Source organism: Hyaena hyaena, unplaced genomic scaffold, assembly GCF_003009895.1.
Source record: "Hyaena hyaena isolate Hyena2069 unplaced genomic scaffold, ASM300989v1 scaffold_35, whole genome shotgun sequence".
Lineage (NCBI taxonomy): Eukaryota > Metazoa > Chordata > Mammalia > Carnivora > Hyaenidae > Hyaena > Hyaena hyaena.
In genome coordinates this window covers 3123877-3137319 of record NW_024080667.1, presented here as the reverse complement: position 1 = coordinate 3137319, position 13443 = coordinate 3123877, and the positions used below count along the sequence as shown (strand labels likewise).

General features: G+C 59.9%; 1 protein-coding gene across 3 annotated transcripts in view; it reads right to left on the bottom strand.

Moving 5' to 3' along the window:
- The window catches only part of ARHGEF10L (Rho guanine nucleotide exchange factor 10 like), a 112279-nt gene extending 109490 nt beyond the window's left edge, over positions 1 to 2789 (bottom strand). For 2 of the 3 annotated variants that reach the window (XM_039229046.1, XM_039229047.1), the window contains exon 1: positions 2608 to 2787. The gene's annotated coding sequence lies outside the window, so the exon portion shown is untranslated. Of the gene's footprint in view, positions 1 to 2607 lie in introns of all 3 variants that reach the window. The other variant, XM_039229045.1, reaches the window with a different exon arrangement.
- Between the last annotated feature and the right edge of the window lie 10654 nt (positions 2790 to 13443).

Below are 13443 nucleotides of genomic sequence, written 5' to 3'. Positions count from 1 at the left end.
ACACCAGCCATCACACACTAGACAACAGCCACCAAACTGCAAACTGCGCTGGGGACCCGGTAGCCTGAGAACCTTCACCTGCCTGAGATCTACTCACTGTGGACGTTGTAAGGCCAGCGTGTCCCCGGGCCTGGGGCAGCTGTGGGCGTTGGGCGTCCTGCCCGATGGAAAGAAGGGCCCGGCCCAGGTAGGAACTTCTGTCCTGTCCAGAAAGACCAGAGCCAGGAGGGAGAGGCAGGGATGCAAGCTGGACAATGGGGGGGGAACCCGCAGCCAGCACGAGCGGGGCAGCAGGGTGCCCACAGCTCTGCCCACAGTGCCAATGGCCACCTGCTGGAAGCTCTGGAGGGAGATGTCTCCCAGCAACCCTGGAGGGACGAGGTGCCTCGTCCAAGAAGACAGAGACACGTCTAGAACCCAGAGTCCAGGAAAGACCTGTGAGATGCACGGGAAGGAAAGACTCAGACTCTAAAGCTACCCTCTCCAGCCCCCAGACCTCAGGAGGTTTAACCCCCATCTCGGCGCCTCCTGTCCTTGACTGTCCGACGTGGGTGTAGACGAAATGGCCCCGGACAACGCCGGTGGGTTTATAACACGTGCCTGTTCCCTGCCTGGAGTCCCTGCTGCTGCTCCTTGGACAGCCGTCCCAAGGACAGACAGCCATCCCATTCTGCAGACTGCTCAACGGAGTCCAGACCGACAGTCCACCAGACTACTGGCCCTGTCCTGTTTTATTTTTAATTCTTTTTAAATTTTATTTATTTTTGAGAGGGAGAGACAGAGTACCAGGGGGGGAGGGGCAGAGAGCGAGAGAGAGAGAGAGAGAGAGAGAGAGACAGGATCCGAAGCAGGCTCCAGGCTCCCAGCTGTCAGTACAGAGCCTGACGCGGGGCCTGAACTCAGGAAGCTGAACACTTAACAGACTGAGCCACCCAGGCGTCCCTGGCCCTGTCCTTTGTGACCCTCATCACTCTTGAGGTCACAAAACGATTGTCTTCAAAATGACAGCTGACATCTGATGCCACCCCACGGCTGTGCATGGAGCTGCCGGCTAGTTGGTTTAAGTAATTTAAATCGCTGACAGATGAGGCCGAGGCTGAGGGATGTCGCCCAGGCCACGCAGGTCCTAAGCAGGGAGTCCTTAGGCTGTGGGGGGGGAAAGAGGGGACGGGGAGGGGGGGGGCAGGGGGTGCCAAGCCAGCAAACTTGGGCTGGTTCCAGGCCACCGGTGAGTGGGGGGGAGCAGCTTCCCTGCCCCTCCCCAGCCTCCAAGGAGGCGAGCTCTCTTGTCACTCACTAGGCACCAGGCCACTCACCAGGCTTCCCTGGAGGGGTAGGGGAGGGGTGGGGGCGGAACTCTCTGAGAGGTGCACCCTCCAGGCTGTGCGCAGGGGTAAGGCTTGGTCAATGGCTGAAGCCTCAGACAATGGAGGCTCTGTCCCTGCCCAGAGTAGGTGTCCCCACCCCCCAACCCTCCTCACCCCCAGGGACTTCCTAGGCTTGTCCCTGGTCAATGACCCCCAGGAGGAGGCCCCTGGGCAAAAGAGCCCACCCACTCAGCACCCCTGGGTGGGGGGTGGAGAATCCCTGGGGGCTGTTCCCTGGGAAACGAGAGCCAGCCCAGAGAAGCTCCTGGACCATGTTGTAAACAGGGCTGCCCCAGGCTGGACCCCAGTGCCCCTTCTTCTCTGAGCCCCTAGCACATTCACTCCTCTGGGTGCAGTAATCCTGCCCAGGCAAGAGGCCCCAGGCTGAAGGACCCGGCGAAAAGCCTCCTTCTACAGGCTGAACCGGCCTGCCGTCGCCTCCTGTCCTCACCCCGGAGGGTCCCAGGCCCTCGGCCACGTCCTGGGTGGTCTGTGTGATGGGACCCCACGGCCCACAGTATAGAGGCTGAAAGGGGCAGCATTGAATTTGTGCCACCCCTTCACCCTTCTGAGCCTCAGTTTCCCCAGAAGCTCCCCCCGCCCACCAGGCAAATTAGTGCCAGAGTGGCTCCGGTCTGCTCATTCTAGAAGCGGGGCATTTGCACTCTAGACCCAAACCTGAGAGGCGGGCCTCCTTCCCTGTCCCTCAAAGACGGAAGCTGAGGCTTGGACCACAGCGTTTGCCTGAAGTCACCAGGAAGCAGGATGAGGGACCGGGAAAGGAAGGTGTGCCTGACTCCACCCAAGTTGACAAAGCTGATGTAGGGGAAGGAGGGACTGTCCAGGCTGCAGAAATAGCCCAGGCGAGGCCACAGAGGCTGGAGGAGCTGGGGCTCCCAGGGAAGGGCCCCTCCACGGCAGATGGAGTAAGCCCGCAAGTGAAAGCAGGGGTGGGGGACCCAGCCACCAGCACCCAAACACCCAGGGGGAGCCAAGGGCAGGGGCCAGGACTGCCAGGGTGGCTCCTGGCCACCGAGCAAGCGGACCTAAAGCCTCAAGAGGGGGGGCTGAGGCACGACTGCTTTCGCCCCCAATCCCCCACGTAACAAGTGGCTACCCCAGGAGCACCAAGGTCCCTGAGTGGCCTCAGGCCAGCGAGACTGGGGGACTCACAGACCTGCGTCCAGCTCCTCTGGGACTCCAAGTCCCCCCCAAGTGACCGCCAGGGGGCCAGGCTCACCTCCAGCAGCTTTCCCAGTGGCCGTGTTCGCCCATCCTCCACTCAGCAAACATTTCACTGGGCACCTACTGCCCGAGGGGGGGAGGGGAGGTCTGCACTTGCACCTGCACGGCAGGAGGCTCCCTGAGCACGGAAGTGGGGTGGCCCAGCCTGCATTTCCCACCAGGCGGTGATGCCACGGGAGCCCAGGGGATTCCGGGCCCACGTTTCACTCCAGATCGGAGCCTCTGGCAGTGGTTCTGGATCAAACTGTATGGCTATTCTGACTCCGTACCTGCCAGAACTTGCTCAGCTGTGTAGGAGGAGGGTATCTCGGGCTAAGATGAGGAATGAATAAGGTAACGAACATTGCCTGGTGCAGGCAGGAACTCACCAGAAGGCGCGGCTCATTACCACACAACAGACAGCCACAAGGAGACTCAGCGCCCAGGTCCCCAAATATCAGACGGGAGCTGGCCTGCAGCTCCAGCCCCCTCCACCCCTTCAGACCCTCCCACAGGGCCCCAGCCTCTTCCACCCCTGCAGACACTCTCACAGGGCTCCCTCCCTCTCCACCCCTGCAGAACCTCCCACAGGCCCCCAGTCCCCTCCCCCCCGCAGACCCTCCCGCAGGCCTCCAGCACCCTCCACCCCTGCAGACCCTCCTGCAGGGCCTGGGGGGCTAGAGCTGAGGGCGGTGTCCCAGCTCCTGACCTGTACCCAACGGGCATCCCCTCTCTGGTGCACTGCATGCTGCCCCCCTCCCTTGGGATGCAGGGACTGACTCCCCCAAGCACAGAATTCGGGGTCCAGTCAGGGAGATGGGTTCACGCGGCTGGAACCCAGCAGTCTCCAGACTGGCCGGGCGCCTCCTCCTTCCCGCCCTTCTGCCAGGATGGTGGTGGCCGCTCCCCTGGCCTGTCCCACCCCAAGTGCTCACAGACCCCCTTCTCGTCAGCCCACAGGCCTTCCGATGGGGGAACCCCAGCACCCTCCTCGGGTAGACCCCGCTTAGACAACAGGACCTGGGACCCTGAGCTGATGTCAGAAGGGGAGGAACCTGGGGCTGGGGGAGGGAGGAGTATGTTTGTGAGGAGGGGGGTGTCCTTCTGGGAGAAAGGGGAGGCGGCCAGGAGATAGCCCAGCTCCTGTCTCCCGGGTCATGCCCCCCAGTGTGAGGATGCTGCATGACCACCCTGCTTGAAAATTAAAACCCAAGGGCTCCCGGGGTGCTCAGTCAGGTACGTGTCCGACTCTTGATCTTGGCTCAGGTCATGATCTCGCAGTCCATGGGTTTGAGCCCCATGTCGGGCTCTGTGCTAACAGCAAGGAGCCTGCTTGGGATTCCCCACCCTCCTCAGCCCCTCTCTAAATAAAAAAATAAATAAGCTCTAAGCGGGGAGCCTGGGGGGCTCAGTCCATTAAGTGTCCAACTCTGGATTTCGGCTCAGGTCATGATCTCATGGTTTGTGAGCTCAAGCCCCGCATCAGGCCCTGCGCTATCAGTACAGAACCTTCTTTGAACTCTCTCGCATGCTCCCTCTCTGCACCTCCCTCACTCACTTGCTCTCTCTCTTAATAAACAAACAAACCTCCCTGATCCCACACGGGCTCCAGGACCCACCAATTCCCCTGCTCCCCTGGTGCAAGCATTGCCTGCAACCCCTGTCCAGGCCCCTGTCCCCTTCTCTGCTGAACTATGTGGGGGGGAGGGGTGTCTGCCCCCACTGCTCCGAGGTGCTGAAGCCAACGGACCCCATCTCTCCCTTCTTGCAACCCTCTCCCTGCTCCCCTCCCTCTCCAGGGCTCCTGTTCCACCCCCTTTCCTCCCACGGGACCACTGGGCTCCTGCCCCGGCCTGACTCCGAGGTGCCTCCCTGGGTGACCTCGCCTGTTTCTTGGTTTGGGAGACTGTTTCCGCAGTGACGCCTCCAGCCTGACCTTCTCCCCCCACCACAGGCCTGCTCGGCATGTCCGCTCCGTGGTCAGCAGTGCATCTGGAAGTTAGCATCCAAACCAGCCCCTGCCCGCCCCGCCGACTCCTCCCAGCCACCCATCTCACCAGATGGCAGCGCCAGCTTGCCAGGGGCTAGAGCTCACGCCTCCGCCTCACCTTGACCTCCCCCCACCACGTCCACATCCCATCCCTCAGCAAACCTTGCTCTACCTTCTAAATTCGTCCAGACTCTGACCTCTTCTCCCATCTCCCCTGCTACCAAACTGTCACCATCTGTCACCTGGGCCATTAAAACAGCCCCTGACTGGTCTCTTGTCTCCACTTTCACCCCCGACCCCATACACTTTGTTCACAACACAGCAGCCAAGCTATGCCTCTGCCCACACCCTCCAGTGCTTTCCCACCTCATTCAGAGTGGAAGCCAGGGTCCCCACAAGGCCCTACACGGTGTGTCCCCCGCCCCCACTGCCTCTCTGACTGCAGATCCTACCTCTCCCCAGTCCCAAGGACCATCGTGCAGCTCCATAAACGCCCACACATGTTCCTACCTCAGGACCTTTGCACTTGCTGCTTCCTCTGCCTGGGATGCTCTTCCCCCTGACATACACATGGATGGCTCTGTCACCTGCTTCAGGGCTCTTCTCAAAGAGAGGCCTTCCCCATCCATCCTCTTTAAAATGGTACGCACACATCCCCAGCGCGCTGCTGCCCTGTCTTCATGGCATTGAACACCTCTGGACATCCGAATGTTTCAGTCGCTTCTGTCAGTTTCTTTCTACCAGAACGTGCTCTCAACAAAGGCGGGAGAATTAGCGTTTCGTTCACTGCTCTATCCTCAGCCCGGGAGCAGTGCCCGGCCCACAGCACACCTCAACACACACCTGCCGAATGGACGAAGGGATCCCTGGTCCCGCGCTGGCCCCGGGGTCAGGCCCACCATCACCACCAGGGGAGGGGAGACAGTGGTCAAGGCTGTGGGACGCCAGCTCCTAGGCCTGTGCCTCCTCCTCTCTGAAGTCAGCATGTGGCTGGGACGGCTCCTCCCAGAACCCACTGCCGGGCTGAGCAAGAGGCGGCTCCCCAAAACCAGTGTGGGAAGCAGGCTGGGGCCAAGGCCAGGGTGTGGCCAGAAGAGGGGTGGGCGGGGCCAGAGGCAGGACTTGGACTATTTTTAAAAACTCGCTCCCAAAAAGACCACGTTCTTGTTCTGATGAGTCAGAAGCAGGTGACCGGGAGAAGGGAGAGAACCCCAGGGCGCCAAGCTCCCCCGCTCAGCCGCTCCGGCAGGCAGGTGCACACACCGACCTTTCCCACGCGGGCAGGTGGGCGCCCCAGGCACACACGCAGCTTTCCCAGGAAGCAGCAGACGGCTTCCGGCTGTGGCTGCAGGGGTAAGGCCCAGGCTGCAGGGATAAGGCACAGGCCGGCGGCCATGGACAGTGGGGGAGGTCTCCCTTTCAAAGCCCACTGGGTCCACTCTAGCTCCAGTCCCTTTCTTCAGGCCCAAGCTCTGCCTCCGTTGGGAAGCAGGCCGTCTGTTTTGTCCCACAGGAGAGGTCTGGGCAGAAAAAAAAACCTTTGCAAAGTCAGAGCTAAAATTACTCAGCCCACCCAACCAAGGCAGGGCGAGCTGGCCAGCAGCATCTGAAGCCTCCTGAAACACAAGCCCGGCATGAGCCCCAGGGGACCCAGAGGCCGCAGCGACACGGCCCAGGATAGCTCTGGCTGAGCCCTCACAGCAGCCAGCACTTAGATCCAAACCAGGCCCCTCGTGACAGCGTGCCCCCTTCCCCAGCGGCGCCCTGCTCTCCCCACCTGCGGGGGCATCAGAAATTCAGGTCTTCCTACCAGTCCCACAGGGAGGCAGACCATCCCCCCGTCGGTGGGATCAGTTCCTTTTTACAGATGAGGAAACTGAGGCTTAGAGAGGGAGAGAGATTTGTCCAAAGTCCAGAAGCTCCATGAGTGGACCCGAGGTGTGTCCGGATCTTTCCCCTGGGGCAGGCTGCCTCTCCCTCATCAGGCCAGGGGGTCCACCCCACCCCCTCGCAATGAACTTCACATCTTGGAGAAGGTGCTGCCTGGGCCTGGGGGAGAGGAGCAAAGAGACTGGGCTGGAGGTGTGGGGGAGGGGCAGGGAGCCACAAAGAACGGCTTTGCCCTGCCTCCTGCTGTCCTGGGGGCAGCTGGTTCCCAGCACCCATCCTCCTTCATTACCAGCTTTAACAAGGTCCTCACTGGTGCTCACCAGCCCAGCAACGGGGCTCCTGGGAACAGATAACTCTGATGGGGCCCACAGCCTGGCCCTACAAAGAAGTCCCCGACTCCCTCCCCTCCCTGCTTCTGTCCCGGCACTGACACCACACGGGGTTGCCCTGAGCTGAGGGCTCACCCCCGCCTCCATCCCGCTCCCAGAGCGGCGGCCACTTGGCCCGTGGAAAATGGGGGGCCCGTGATACTCAGGGCTGCACCTGCTCTAAAGCAGTCTCTGGTCCTGTGGTGGGGAGGGGGGAACCTCAGGTGGCCCTTTTTGCCAGCGTCGTGCCCCAGGTATTGTTTTGAGGAGAGTGACCTCTGTGATCAAACCTGGCCGGGTCCTGGCTCTCTGTTTACTCTCTGTGACAGTTAAGGTTTATTCCACTGCTCTGTCCCCGGGTTCCTCTTCTGTAGGAGAACCCCAAGAAGCCCCACCATGTAGGCTTATTACAAGGATTAAATGACACAACAGAGTAGAGTGCCTCGCTGAGAGCCTGGAACACAGTGGGTGCTCAGGAAATGTTTGTTGAGGGGCCCCTGGGTGGCTCAGTCGGCTGAGCATCCGACTCTTGATTTCCGCTCAGGTCAAGATCTCTGAGATCGAGTCCCGCATCGGGCTCTGTGCTGACAGCACAGAGCCTGCTTGGGACTCTCTCTCTCCTTCCCCTGCTCTCTCTCTCTCTCCCAAAATAAATAAAACCTTAAAAGAAAGAGAAAGAGAGAGAGGAAGGAAGGAAGGAAGGAAGGAAGGAAGGAAGGAAGGAAGGAAGGAAGGAAGAAAGAAAGAAAGAAAGAAAGAAAGAAAGAAAGAAAGAAAGAAAGAAAGAAAGAAAGAAAGAGGGAGGAGGGAGGAAGAAATGTTTGCTGAATGAATAAACAACCACCTCCTTCAACGTGGACAGACTCCAACCCAGGCGAGGCCCCAGGTCGGGCTGAATGATCCTCAGGCCCCTTGTGTCACTGAGAGGCCCCTGGGTCAGTGAAAGCAAGGCTACACAGCCTCTCCTGCAGCGTCTGACTATGCCGTACCCCCCACACTGGGCACCCGGTGCCGCACCTTGGGGACAGCCAGCAGCTTGCCTGACCTCTAGGCTGGCACTTGGCTGTGTAAGCTCCCCAAAGCCTCCACCTACCTCCTGCCGTGTTTAAAGCGAAGATTGCAAGAAAGGGGGTCACAGTCCGGAAAGGGGAGGGTCCTAAAGCCAGACAGCAATGCTAAGTGCCCTTAGCAGGTGCGAAACACGGAAACAACCGAAGCTCAGTGTGTGGTGCCAGGGAAACCCCGAATTCGTGCGGCCAAGCAGAGGCGGGGCTCGGGAGCCGGCCGGCTGCATGGGGACCCCTCTGCGTGAAGCACCCAGGCCGAAGGCTCAGCTCCGGGAAGAGCTACGAGTATGGGGATGCTTCCATTTGCTTGCCCCAACTCAAATACATTCTGCGAAGTTCAGGGACGGAAGTCCCGCTCCAGGCCACAAAGTTACGGTGACCCCCAGCATGCCCGGGGCCGTGCTGTAGGACCATCCTCAAGTGACCTACAGAAGGAGAGTGTCCACTCCCTGCTCGCACCGACCAGGTGCTCCCCGCTGGCCGGAGGCATGGATGCAGGCCCAGACACCTGCACGCTCCTGGCCAAGACTGAGCCTTTGCCAGCCTCCTCCAAGTTCTGTGCTGCAGCCAGGGTGCTGGTCAGAGGGCAAGGACGCCATCTCCTTCCAGATCCAGGTGCAAACCAAGGAGCAGGTGACGGAGTTCACACGCCTATGCATGCCCCACCCGTGTTAGAACCCAGGTGGCTGGGCCCTACTCCCTCACTCCGGGAGATCGGACAGATCGGGACAGAAGCAGCCAGGCTTCATCTCTCTGGATCCCTCGGCCATCCAAAAATAGCCCTTAATCACTCTGCAAACGTTTCCCATGCGCTCTGCATATCAGGTACCATGGAAAGTTCTGGAGATTTGCCGATGAGCAAGACAGGCTTGGTGCCTGCCCTTCTGAAGGCAGCAGTCCTGCAGGGAGGCGTGTCCTAACCACACAAGTCCACGTGTCCCCACGGACCACGAGACGCACTGTGAGGGGAGGGAGAGTGTGCAGCGGTCAGTCGCCCATCCTGCCTCTCTCGGGACAGATTCCCGATCTATGTACTCCGTGTGCTATTGACGACCTGCCCGACATCATGCCCTCACAGAGCAGGGCGCACAAAGACCTGGCAGTGATCAGGTCACTTTTGCCAGGGGCTCTGCCTCCGGGTGGCCTGGCCAAGGCGCACAGCTGCTGTGGCCACCAAAAGCCTTCCCACCTCCCAACGGATGTTGGCACTTTGTGCCAAACCAGGTCCCTAATGCATCCAAGGAATACAGGATGCTGTGGGCTCTTTTTTCCGTTTTTTTTTTTTTTTTTTGCGGGGGAGGTGGTATTGGATTTCAAAATTCCCATCCCACCTTGAATTAGACAATCAGTCAGACAGACCCATCTAAGGCAGCGGCTCCCTATGACATTGTTCCCCCGACATCTTGGTCGTCGCAACTTGGCGGGGGAGGGGTGGCTGCTCCTGGCATCTAGTGGGTAGAGGCTGGGACCCTGCTGAACATCCGACAGTGCACATGACGGCCCCTCCAAGGGAGGGACCTGGCCTAGGTGTCGCCAGCGCCCAGGTGGAGGCCCCTGCTCCCGGGGCATCTGGTCAAGTGCTTTGAGGATCTAGAACAGATACTGGCCGGTCGGCATGCCAGTCATTACTCACAGGGACACAAAGACCAGACATGCTGCCCCCGGTCTCCATGGCAGATGATGCCAGGCCACGAGCCTAAAAGAAACTGCATTTTGCTGTGTTACCAGCCTCCGTGGCTCCCCCACACCGGGCGGTGCTCCTCCGTGCGTCCCCACCACCTGGTCCAGCCTTTGGAACACAGAAGGCCGGGAGGGACGGAGGGAGGGAGGCGGCAGACGGCGACCTCTTTGGGCACAGAGCAGCCTTAGTGCCTCTCTCAGCGCCGTTCTGCCCCCCTCCCCCCACCCTCCCCCAAGCACCCATCTTAGCGTTAATGAATAGACAGGCAGACTGCCAGCTCTCTGAGGCCAGGGGTTACGCCCCACTCCCCCGAGGAGTCCCCAAGCCTAGTCCAGGACATGGCTCGACCCTAGGACCGACCTATTCAGTGGTCCCTGCCCCTTGGAGCTCACAGTGTGGCGGGAGGAGAGCAGAACAGGTACCACTAGCAAACCCCAGCAGTGCGTCTGTGGGGGAGGCCGGGGGGGCAGGGGGGGCTGCAGGAGCTCCTGAGAGGGGCCTGAACCTAGATGGGGGTGGGCAGTATCCATCAGTTGATGCCCCTGAAACAATGAACAAAACACTTAGCAATGGGCACATGTGAGCAGGAGAGAGGGAGGGAAGGCGGCAGGAAGGGGACGTCCAATGGGAGTCAAGGGCATCGCTCCTCTCTCTCCGCCCACCAGGCCCAGGCACTCATTCACTCACAACAAGCAGTGCTGCGCCCAGGCTCTGGGCACAGACAAAAGGCAACAGCTCCCTGGACTGCCCCGTGCCACCGAGAGGTGCCAAGGTCAGCATCGGAACACCTCACGTTTCTTAATTGGTTGCTAAGTGCCCGGAGCGATCCGGAGCCCTTTACTCCTATAACTACTTCACCTTCACAACAACCCTCTGAGAAAGGATCTATTATCACCCTCATTTACAGATTAGGAAACAGAGGCACCGAGATGGCAAGAAAATTGCTCAGGGTTACATGGTCAATAGATGGGAGGGGTAGGATTCAAACACAGACCCCCTGGCAACGGAGCTGTGCCCTGAGGCCCTACAGCATCTGCTCCTTCATTCCTCAGCCACCAGTCAGCGGGCCCACGGGCTGCTTGGGTACACACCCGGGTGAGCAGACGGGACCCCATGGACCCTGGGGGGGGGGGGGCAGGGGTCCTCTAGGGCGGCATCCCAGGAGGGCCTGGGGGACTAGCAGGCTGTTCCCTGGACCCGGGCCCTTGGAGACGGCTCTAGCTGCACTGCCCCCACCCCCCGCCCCGCGCCAGGCCTGGGCTCCCGAAGTAGCTGGATGCGAACACATTAAGTCTCACTAGGTGTTCGTGTCCCAAACCACCTGGAGGCTGAGGGCAGGGGCGTGTTCCGGTGAACTCCTGGGACTGGCCCAGACCAATCCGGCCACCATCCCGGAGAGGACAGCCGGACAGGGACAGGGACAGCCTGTGCCGACCAGTGTGGGCCCAGCTACGTGCCCGTCACTGCCGGAGCCAATGCCCCCTGACCCTGCACTGTGGCTGAGGATGACCATGAGGCCACACCATGCCTCGAAGGACCTGAGGGCTGGCAGCACCCTTACCCTCCTAAGCTGGCTCCCTGAAGGCACCCGCTGGTCCCAGCAGGAGTTATGCACACGGATCTGCAGCCTAACGCACGGCTGTTTCTCCATCAAGCATTCCGTATTTCCTCACATTCTGCCGCTGCCAGAAGAGGGGTCTTTGAGAGGGTGAAATGCAACAGGTCAACTGGCCCAAGACTTCCTTCCTGAGCACCCTACTATGAAGATTCAGAGCACCAGCTCTGAAATCAGGCAGCCCAGGGGCGCATGGGCGGCTCCATCGGTTGAGCGGGGGCCTCTTGGTTTCAGCTCAGGTCACAATCTCATGTTCATGAGATCGATCCCCAAGTCCGGCTCTATGCTGATAGCACAGACACTGCTTGGGATTCTCTCTCTCTGCCCCTTCCCTGCTCATGTGCCCTTGCTCTCTCCCTCTCTCTCTGAAAATAAACATCTAAATAAAAAAGAAAAGTAATCAGGCAGCCCAGATTCCAAATCCCAACCCAACATGAGCAGTTACAGCAGCTGTAGGACTTGACCTCAGGACACCTCAGTTTACTCATCTGCAAACGGGGTCTAATGGCACTGCTGAGCCCCAACTAAATAAGACATTCATTCAGTCATTCAACCCGTATTTCTGAGGCGCCGCCGTGAGCCAAAGACTGTTCCAGGTGTTTGGGATACATCAGCAGACTAAAGAGGAAAAGCCCCCCGCCCAGCCCTGATGGGGCTCACAGAGCCTAGCACTGTGCCTGGCAGCAAGCGGGCATGCCCTAAGCACATGCCCCTACCCTGCGCCCGAGCCCGTCCCACATCGCGCTCTCATATTTGGGTCCTCCTTGGTCCCACGTTGGGAAGGTCTAATGCCTGCGCTCAGCCCGTCCTCTGGGGCGGCTCAGGACAAGGCTCCTCCCTCCTACATAGGCACTCCTACCCCACCCCCATGTGAGCTGTCCCTCCTTCCCCTCGTCAACCACACCCCCCGCCCCCAGGATGTGCTCCTGATGCCACTGCTCCACTTACTATATGAACCAACACCCTCGGGTGCCCACGATGGGCGGGGCAGGGGGAACCGCCCTCCGACACCACCCGGGGTGCATTGCCTCCTTGCAGAGTTCGGGGCACGCATGGGAACGTAGCGGCCTCGGCTGACGATCAGGCACAATGGCTCACGTCAGCAGCGGACACGGAAAACCCACATCGTGTCTCTAGTACCCTCCCTGCTTCACCACTAGCCAGCATGACGTCACTCGGCAGTCATTCTCCAGAAGTCCCAGCTGCTGCGCTCACAATCACTGCTTCATCTGCATTCAAACACAGAGCCCTGAGTGGTGATTCATGGGTAACTTAAGGAGATCTCCCAAGCTTCCAGATACAGATCCAGGCCCCCAGGCAAGTGTCCCACTCAACCTTGAGGCCTCAAGCCCGAGCCAGTGGCTAGTCGGCCACCTGCTCTGCCTGAGATGGCCAGCATCATGCCTGGCATTCAACACGCCTTAATGAACACTGGCTGGATTGAATTGAGTAAGAAAACTGAGGTTCAGAGAGACAAAGGGACTTGCCCGAGATCACACAGCCGGGACCAGGCCAGCGGGTCTGCACAGATCCAAGTCCTCTACTTGGCCTCCCCTTGAACTTGCCCACATTTGGGCCCTTACAGCTTGGCAGCTGTCAACGGAGCTGTGCCAGGACAGCCTTCCCCAGGCAAAGCCACAGCCTCTCCAGGCCTCAAGAGGGAAGAGCAGAGACAGCCACATGAGACCTTATTAGGGAAAAGTAGAAGAAAAGAAAATGAAAAGTCTCTTGGCAGAGGAAAGGCCAGTCTTGTGAATCGTGTGACACAGAATATTCTGTTCGTAGCTGGCCCCAGGGCAGGCCAGGGAGGTCCGGGAGCCCCGCAGCCCCAGGGACCTACCCCAGATGGCTATAGATGCAGCATCAGGATGGGGGGGGCGGCTCGGGCTGAGGGTCACAACTCCTGGCTCTGTCACCAACTCCCACCAATACTGGGCAAGTCACTTCTGCTCCCGGGGCTCTGATTCTCCCTGACTGTGAAAACAGCCAGGGGCCACACTCGGGCTGCCTCTGCCCATAGGGCCGGGGGACAAGGAAGGGGAGGTATGATGTGAAAGCCAACATGTCCCCCTCTCCCCCAGCCAAGCTCAGGCCCACATCCCACCAACCCTGTTGCGGAGCTGATGCCCTGTTCTGCCCCATCCCCGGCTGCCCACAGAGCCACCCCATGCTATTCCTGGGGGGCAGCCTCCACTCACCCTGAAGACCCGCTGGTCACTGTCAGCCTTAGAAGACTATCAC